The following is a 9,852-nucleotide window of genomic DNA, read 5'->3' on the forward strand; positions in this document are numbered from 1 at the left end:
TAATAATAATAATAATAATAATAATAATAATAAATATCCATAACAAAGGCCCAGGACCAGATGGGTTTACTGCTGAATTCTACAAAAAATTTCAGGAATAATTAACATCAATTCTTCACATACACTTCCAGAAAATAAAAGAGAGGGGATATTTCTGAGTTCATTTTATGAAGCCAAAATTGCCCTGAAACTAAAACTACATAAAGACATCACAAAGGAAAAACAATTACATACCAATATTTCTCACAAATTTGAATACAAAATTCCTTAACAAAATTCTAGCAAACTGAATTTAGTAACATAAAAAGAATTATATAAAATAACCAAGGGTGGATGGGTGGAAAGAGATCAACCAAAGAACTTGTATGCATGTATGGCATCACATGGACACAGACAATAGGGGGGTGAAGGCCTGGGGTAGGGGACTGGGATAGGCTATAAGGAGTCAGTGGGAGAAAAAAGGGGGACATATGTAAAACTTTCAACAATAACAATTAAAAAATCTATATAATAAAAGCCTAAGCAACCATTACAGCAGAATGACCAGAATGACTGGTCACTATGATGTGCACTGACCACCAGAGGGCAGACGCTCAACACAGGAGCTGCCCCCTGGTGGTCAGTGCGCTCCCACAGGGGGAGCACCACTCAGCCAGAAGCCAGGCTCATGGCTGGCAAGCACAGCGGTGGTGGCGGGAGCCTCTCCCACCTCCCAGGCAGTGCTAATGAGCAGTGAGCCAAGCAGTAAGGAGCAGTGAGCAAGCAGGCAGTAAGGAGCAAGGGGCCCTAGACTGCAAGAGGGATGTCTGACTGTCGGCTTAAGCCCGCTCCCGCATTGCTGGTGTGAATGTACAGTAACGTGGTTCAGTCACATTGGAAACAGTTTGGTACTTCTTCAAAAAGTGGAACACAGAGATACCATATGATCCAGAAATCTACTCCTAGGTATATATTCAAGAAAATTAACATGCCCTCACAAAAACTTGTACATGAGTATTCATGGTAGCATTATTCATAATAACCAAAAGATAGAAACAACCTAAATGTCCATCAACAGATAAATGGATAAACAGAATGTGGTGTAAGTATACAATAAAATAGTATTTGCCACAAAAAGAATGAATACTAATATGTACTAGAAAATGGATGAACTTTAAAAGCATTATGCTAAGTGAAATAACTAGATACAAAAAGTTACATTTTCTATGATTTCTTTAATATAAAATGCCTAGAATAGGAAAATCCATACAGACAAAAAGTAGACATATGATTGGTTGGAAGGTGGTGGGAGGAGGAGAAATAGGGAGTGACTGCTAATGAATATAGGGTTTGTATGTGTGTGTAGGGGGATGAAATGTTCTAGAATTAGATGGAGATGGTTGCAAAACCTTGTTAATATACAAAAATCACTAAATTGTACATTTTGAAAGGATAGATCTTATGGTGTGAATTATATCTCAATTTAAAAAAGAAAATAGTCAACAGAAATTTTAAATAATACACTAAAAATATTTGCTAGGCACTGGTCGGGTGGCTCAGTTAGCTGGAGCATCATCTGTACACAAAAATATTATGGGTTCATTATTTCATTATCAGGGCACATGCCTAGTTGTGGGTTTGATCCCCGGTCAGGGTGTGAACAGGAGGATACCGATTGAGGTTTCTCATACCAATGTTTCTCTCTCTCTCCCTTCCTCCCTTTCTAAAAATCAATAAAACCATATCCTCAGGTGAGAATTAAAATATATACGCTATCCCCCAAATATGTATATAAACTTAATAACTGATAGCTCAATTGATGTCTCTTTCTTTTCAGATTTAACCCATTGGAATCAATAATTATTCAAAGTGTGTATACATGTTTTTTGGACACCTGTGAGAGAGAGAGAGAGAGAGAGAGAGAGAGAGAGAGAGTGTGTGTGTGTGTGTGTGTGTGTGTGTGTGTGTGTTAGACTGGGCAAGAAAGGAAGAGAGAAGACATAAATAACTAATATTAGAAATGAAAGAAGGAACAGCACTACCAACTCTACAAAAATTTAAATGCTAATAAAGAAATACTAAGTATAACTGTATGCCAACAAGTTAGATGATTCAGTGAAATGAAAAAGTTCCTAGAAAGGCTTAGATGACTAAAACTTAAGAAATAGAAACTCTAAGTAGAGCTATAAAAAGTATAATTATATTTTATAGCTTAAAAATATGTAATTATAATGAGAAATCTTTCCACAAATTAGAGCCCCCAACTTAAGTAGAGGAAGGGGGAAGGGAGACCCAAGGCCCAGGCATAGGTCTCCCAACCCTGCTTCAACTACTCATCTCTACTGACAGTATTCATAGCTTTCAAGCATGATTTTGCCTGAAGAAAAAGTTTTATGTTTAAACATTAGAATATGGATATTCTATGCCATTAAGATGGAAACAGTCATTTTAACTTGGAAAAAACCCTAAGTCATAGTTATCTCCCACATGAAAGAATTTTATAGAGCACCTATAGAAAGTCTGGCTTCGAAAGCTGGAGCTAGTAGGTGTGCCCTTCAGGATTACAAAGCTATAATATGCAAGCCTTGGTGTCTATCTTGCTATAGTTAATACTTGCTATCCAGTATTAAAAACAATATTATTCCATTGTGTAGATGTACCAAAGTTTTTAATCCACTCACCTGCTGATGGGCACTTTAAGCTGTTTCCAAATCTTAGCTATGGTAAATTGTGCTGTATGAACATAGGGGTGCATATATCCTTTCTGATTGTTGTTTCTGATTTCTTGGGATATATTCCTACAAGTGGGATTACTGGTCAATGGGAGTTCCATTTTTAATTTTTTGAGGAAACGCCATACTGTTTTCCACAGTGGCTGCACCAGTCTGCATTCCCACCAGCAGTGCATGAGGGTTCCTTTTTCACCACATCCTCGCCCGCACTTGTCGTTTGTTGATTTGTTGATGATAGCCATTCTGACAGGTGTGAGATGCTACTTCATTGTCGTTTTGATTTGCATCTCTCGGATGATTAGTGACTTTGAGCATGTTTTCACATGTCTCTGGCCTTCTGTAGGTCCTCTTTCAAAAAGTGTCTATTTAGGTCCTATGCCCATTTTTTTATTAGATTGTTTATCTTCCTTTTGTTAAGTTGTATGAGTTCCCCATAAATTTTGGAGATTAAACCCTTATTGGATGTAACATTGGAAAATATCTTCTCCCATGTAGTGGGCTTTCTTATTGTTTTGTTGAGGGTTTCTTTTGCTGTGCAGAAGCTTTACACAATGGAATACTACACTGCTGTAAAAAGAAGGAACTCTTACCATAACAGCATAGATGGACCTGGAAAGCATTATGCTAAATGAAATAAGCCAGTTGGAAAAAGATAAATATCACATGATCTCACTCATCTGTGGAATATAATGATCAACATAAACTGATGAACAAAAATGGATCCAGAGACATAACAACATTGAACAGACTGTCCAACCTCAGAGGGAAGGCCAGGGCAAGAGGGTTAGAGATCAACCAAAGGACTTGTATGCATGTATATGAGCGTAACCCATGCACACTGACAGTAGAGGGGTGAGGGCATGTCCTGGGGGCGGGAACAGCCAGGGAGAGGTCAATGGTGGAAAAAGGAGACATATGTAATACTTTAAACAATAAAGAATTTAAATTAAAAAATAATAAAATAAATAAAAATAAGATTAAAGTTAAGACATGTCCATTGCAGATTTTTGAATGCTTGATCTGTAGCTGTTCTTTCTGAAAGTAATTATATACAAGGGCCAGAACTTCTTGTAATCTAAGCATTCAGTTCCTAATTTACTTGTTCTGCAAGTTCCCATGTTGATATGTTTGATGGAGCCTATACTTATGTGGACCCAAAATGCAAATGGTAAAAGTGCCTTGTGATGAGTCATGTTCCTACTTGTCTGCTTTGCTCCCTGGGGGCAGGATGGCCAGCCTGCCAGACCCTGAGGAAGAGAGGGGGCAGGGAAACAGAAAATGGGAATTGTAGGAGCCTCTAAAAATAACGCTCTGACTCAACAACAAAAAATAAACAACATGATTTAAAAATAGGCAAAGGACTTGAATAGACATTCCTCCAAAGGAGATATACAAATGGCCAACAAGCACAAGAAAAGTTCCTCATCACTAATATTTAGGGAAATTCAAATTAAAACCACAATGAGATATTACATCTATCCATTAGGATGACTACTATAAAAAACAAAACAAAACCCACAAACACTGAAAATACAAAAATAACAAGTGTTAGCAAGGATGTGAAATCCTTATGCACTGTTGGTGGGGATGTAAAATCCTATAGCTGCTGTGGAATATAGTAGGTCTTCAAAAATTTTAAAATAGAACCTTGCTGGCATGGCTCAGTGGGTGAGCATCAATCTATGAAACCAGGAGGGCACGGTTCAATTCCCAATGGGGGCACATGCCCAGGTTGCAGGTTTGATCCCTTGTGTCGGACGTGCAGGAGGCAACCAATTGATGATTCTCTCTCATCATTGATGTTTCTCTCTCTCTCTCTTCCTTTCTTAAATCAATAAAAATATATTTTTTAAAAAATTTAAGGGCAAGCAATGGGTATCTCTCAGGACAATGGCACAAATGCCACAAGACCGAGGGCAAGAGAAAGCCCTATCACAGGAAGCAAAACTATGAGCTGGGATGCCCTGCTGCCAACACTAAGATTGGACCCCGCAGCATACACACAGTCCATGTGTGGGGAGGCAACAAGAAGTACTGAGCCTTGAGGCTGGACGTGGGCAACTTCTCCTGGGGCTCAGAGTGCTGTACGCACAAAACAAGGATTATTGTCATTGTCTACAATGCTTCTAACAACAAACTGGTCCAAACCAAGACCCTGGTAAAGAACTGCATCGTGCTCATTGACAGCACACCGTACCGACAACAGTAAGAGTCCCACTATGCACTGTCCCCGGGCTGCAAGAAGGGGGCCAAGCTGACTCCTGAGGAGGAAGAGATTTTAAACAAAAAATGATCAAAGAAATTTCAGAAGAAATATGATGAAAGTAAAAAGAATGCCAAAATCAGCAGTCTTCTTGCATGCATCACTTCAAGATCAGGCCAGTGTGGCCGAGCAGATGGCTATGTGCTTAAGGGCAAGAGCTGGAGTTCTATCTGAGGAAAATCAAGGCCCAGAGGGGCAAATAAATCCTTTTCCCTAGCTTAGCTCATGTAAGAAAGGTGTTTATCTAGAAAAAAAATAGAATTATTATATACACCAAAGAATTGAAGACAAGGCCTCAAAGAAATATTTGTACACTCATGTTCAGAGCAGCAGTATTCACAATAGCCAAAAGGCGGAAGCATCCAAAATGTCCATCAATAGAGGGATTAATAAACAAAACATGATATATACATACAATGAAACATTATTCAGCCATAAAAAAGAAAGGAAATTCTGACATATGCTACAACATGAGTGAATATTGGGGACATTATGCTCAGTGAAATAAGCCAGTCACAAGATAGTTGATACTAGATATTTCCACTGATATGAGGTTTCTAGAGTAGTCAAGTTCAGAGAGATAGAAAGTAATGGTATTTGCCAGGGGCTGATGGGAAAATGAGAAGTTAGTGTTTAATGGGTACAGAGTTTCAGTTTGGAAAGATAAAAAAGTTCTGGAAATGGATGGTGGTGATGTTTGTACATTATGAATATATGTAGCACTACGGAGCTGTCCACTTAAAAATTGTTAAAGAGGTAAATTTATATGTGTATTTTATCACAGTAAAAAAAAGGGGGGGTGTAATAGTGACCCTATGAACTTAAAGCACAAGGCATCTGTGACCTAAGAAAAAAAGATAGGTGAGTGCACCCCAATTTGACTAAGTTTCAATGAGAAACAGATATTTTCAAAATTTGGTCTACAGTGTCATCAAAGATGTAAAGAAGCAGAAGACTGCCAGGAGTGTCCCTCCGTATGATTTCTGAGGGAGATATGTATGTACGAAAGCCTTTTACATGTGCATGTCCTCTAACACAGCAATTCCACTTCTAGGCTTTTCATCTTAAGCAATAATCACAGATGTTCACCAGATGTACCTACAACAATTTAAAGCAAATGCACAAAAATGAGGCATGGTGAAACCAAGTGTTACACTGCCACTACACAATCAATCTCATATTGTCAAAGAATAGTTTGTCACATGGGAAAATGTTTTCAGTGTATCACTAAATGTTGTTGTTTTTAATTACAGGACAATAAGTTTATTATGCATATATTTTCCTAAAAATTTTTACAGAAAGGGTGAGTTATAATAAGGGTGATTTTATCTTCATCATTCTTTTATTTTCCAGATTTTCCATATTGTATATGTATTATTTATTACTTCAAAAATAAAAATATTTGTGTGAATATTTTTAAGTTAAATCTGAGTTGCCTGAATTTCTAGTTGGAGAACACTGGGCCCAGATTGAATATTCCCTGGTCAAATGCAAAAGGAGTACAAAAAATATGCCATTTTTAAAAATATATATTTTGTTATTGATTTCAGAGAGGAAGGCAAAAGGAGAGAGAGATAAACATCAATGATGAAAGAGAATCATTGATCAGCTGCCTCCTGCACCCCCCACACTGGGGATCAAGCCCGAAACCCAGGCATGTTCCCTGACCAGGAATCAAACTGTGACCTCCTGGTTCATAGGTCAATGCTCAACCACTGAGCCATGCCTCCAGGTGCCACTTTTTTTATTGTCCTAAGTTAGGTCTAACCATTAGACCATGTAAGAGAAATTTTAAAGTATTTAAGAGATGCTCTTGCCAAATGACTCAGTTGGTTGGAGTGTTGGCCCATACACCAAAAGGTTTCGGGTTCGATTCCTAGTCAGGGCACATACCGAAGACGAAAGTTTGATCCCTATTCGGTCAGAGTGCATATAAGAGGCAACTGACCCATGTTTCTCTCTCATATCAATGTTTCTCCTTTGGTCTTTCTCTCTCTCTCCTTCCCTCTTTCTCTAAAATCAATAAAAACATATCCTCATGTGAGGACCTCCTTTCCTCTGCTATCACCACACTGTTGTCTGCATCTATGTGTTATATACATATTTTTTTATTTACTCAATCCCTTTCACTTTCTTTCATCCAGCCCCCCAACCCCACTACCCCTGACAGTTATCAGTCTGTTCCATGTATCCGTGCCTCTGTTTCTATTTTGTTCATCAGTTTATTTTGTTCTCTAGATTCCACATATAAATGAGATAATATGGTATTTGTCTTTCTCTGACTGGCTTATTTCACTTAGCATAATACTCTCCAGGTTCCTCCAAGCTATTGTGACTTCCAATTCAGATTTTCATTTCTCTATTTCATCATCCAACCATGTTCATGCTATACCTGTATCCTCTAAATGTATCTGTATTAGTCCCCCACTTGGACTTCAGCTGCAACTTTATATTTTCAATTTGTCATAACATTGGTCAGATCTGACTCAGGAGTTATATTCTGGAACACCTTGTCAGAAAATATCTGAAATGTGATTCCCTGCTACAGGGACAAAGTAAGGGATGTATGGACGGACGCTGGGCTGTGTTCACCCTGCCGGTGGTTCACAGTGGCACACTATGGCTCATGAGGTCCTGGGAGCACAGGCTGAAATGCCACAGCACACACCACTCTTTCCTCATCTCTAAAGAAAGCTGGGATAAAACCGCTGACACCAATCAATGCAGGGAATTCAGGAAGGCCTGATTATGAGGAGACAAACGGCTGCAGGCGATAGCTGGGCTTTGTGCAATGCAGAGAGCCTCTCCTTGAAGTCCACATGGGCAGCAGGCTGCTTCTGGGACATGGAGACGCTCTAGAGCCAGGTGAAATCTTAGTCACTTCAAAAATGAACCCCGTGTGACCCATATACAAGGCCTAGAAACCTGTAAAGCATTCAGTGAGGGAGGAGGAACAGCTATTCTCAGAGGAAAGCCCTGCTGCCTAAGCCAGGAAGACTGACCTGACCGCAGTGTTTTTTAAAGGACAGCCAGCTTTGTTTCTGGGTCCTCATAAAGTGCAGGAGGCGCCGTGGTAGGTTCAGCCTGGCTCAGCCCGGCTGGGCTCCACCCTCCTGGGCAGCGCTGCTTCTGGAGGATCCCCAGGGTCTCCCGTGGGTCCTGGCCAAGGACCCATCTGCAGGGGATCTTTCTGAGACACAATCCTGGCCGTCTCTGAATGCATGTTCCTATGACTCCCGCTGCCTTCAGGATAACAGCTATTCTCAGAGTGTGTGCCGAGCCCTTTCCTGATCCGCCGATGCCCCCGCAAGCCTTGGGGCCGTCCAGTTTCCCTGCCTTTGTGCACACTCTCCCCTCTGCCTGGGAGGCTCCTCCCGGGTCTGCCTGAGAGGCTTCTACGCCAGCTCAGAGACCAGCTCAAAAATCACCTCCTCCAAATCCCCCAGCCTACTCCTTTGTCCTGGGAGACAAAGAGGGTAGACAGAGTATGAACCTATGAATCAAAAAGATCTGAGTTTGAATTCTGACTCTAATACCTACCAGCTGTGTGGTCTTGGGTGCCTTAACTTTGCAAAGCATCATGTTTCTCTGGTGTCAAATACAGGGAGTGAAATTCACTAGACTGTAGTGACTAGAGCTCTTTGGGGAATAGGAATGCTGCCTTCACCCCTCCCCCAAACGGTGCAACCCTCTGATGCACCTTATTCATCTGTACTCCCTTTACCGCTGGAGGGGCCCCAAACTGCCTTGTGTAGGAATGAGAAAGCCCATTGGTGGAATTTACTTGGCGGCCGAGAGTTCTGGCACCTGTGCAGTGGGTTTTCCGTGGTGCTTCTTCACGTGGATCCACATAATGATGCCCTGGGGAGTTTTTTAAAATACTGCCGCTCCCCCTGGCAAAGACTCCACTTCTGGGGGAGGAGCACATGGGGGTGAGCTTTGTTGATAGCCCCCCAGGGAGTTCAAGGCGCAGAGGGTCTGGTTCAGAGACACTCCCTGCCTCACCCCAGCTTCCTGGGACAGGCAGGAGGCAAAAAGAATGGGAGGAGGCATGAATGAGGTTTGACACAAGCACAGTGGCTCCAAGTGACACATGACCTGCCCCAGTTACAGGGACTGGAGGATGAACATGTCAAAACAAAAAGAAAGCAACAAACAAAAAAGCAGATGCACACTGCCAGTTATGGATTTTGGCAACCATCTGAGTGTATTCCTACAAAACCAATGGACAAAACAGTGCAGCCAGGGACACTTTGCAGGTAATGCCTTACCGACTATTACATGTAGGCGAACAGCCACGTGTCACAGGCCAGTTGGCTCAGGCCCTCACAGGTTCCTGAAAAGTCGGCTTGGCCCTCCCAAGCTGGAAGACAGAAGCCAAAGCCGCCAGAAGTGTCACTTTGAGATGCATCCTTGGCTCATTTTGTCTCAGCGGCCAGATCTCTGCCTCTGTAGAAATCCCAGCAATGTTCTCACTCACCTGCTCTTGGGCTGTAGGGAGAGAGGAGTCAATTGACTCATTCAGCCACACCCAGGAGGAAAACCACAGAAATTGGCTGGCACACTCCTCCCTTGTCAGACTTCGGGGACAAAGTGCCAGCTGTCGACTCGCAAGAAGCTGATAAGGACTCTCTCAATGTACAGAAGGCAGGGTTTAGGGGACACTGGGAGAAGGCAAAGGAAGCCACTGAAGCCCAACCCCTGGAAACAGGTAGTGCTGGCCACACAAAGTCAGGTCCCTGTGGCCCCTCCCTCCTTTCTTTCTTCTAGGCTCAGCCTCCCTGATCACCCAGTGAGGCAAACTGTTACTTCTCTGCAGCCCTCTGCCACCCACCTCCTGTAGACAGCTGCCCCCAACTCCACTTCCCCCCCCTCTCC

The 9,852-nt window shown here is 41.8% G+C and overlaps 1 pseudogene; it reads left to right on the plus strand.

Annotated features, from left to right (window-relative positions):
• The window catches only part of LOC106726661, an 85,181-nt pseudogene extending 80,004 nt beyond the window's left edge, over nt 1-5,177 (plus strand).
• Nucleotides 5,178-9,852: the final 4,675 nt, after the last annotated feature.

The sequence above is a fragment of the Myotis brandtii genome, unplaced genomic scaffold (assembly GCF_000412655.1).
Source record: "Myotis brandtii unplaced genomic scaffold, ASM41265v1 scaffold300, whole genome shotgun sequence".
Lineage (NCBI taxonomy): Eukaryota > Metazoa > Chordata > Mammalia > Chiroptera > Vespertilionidae > Myotis > Myotis brandtii.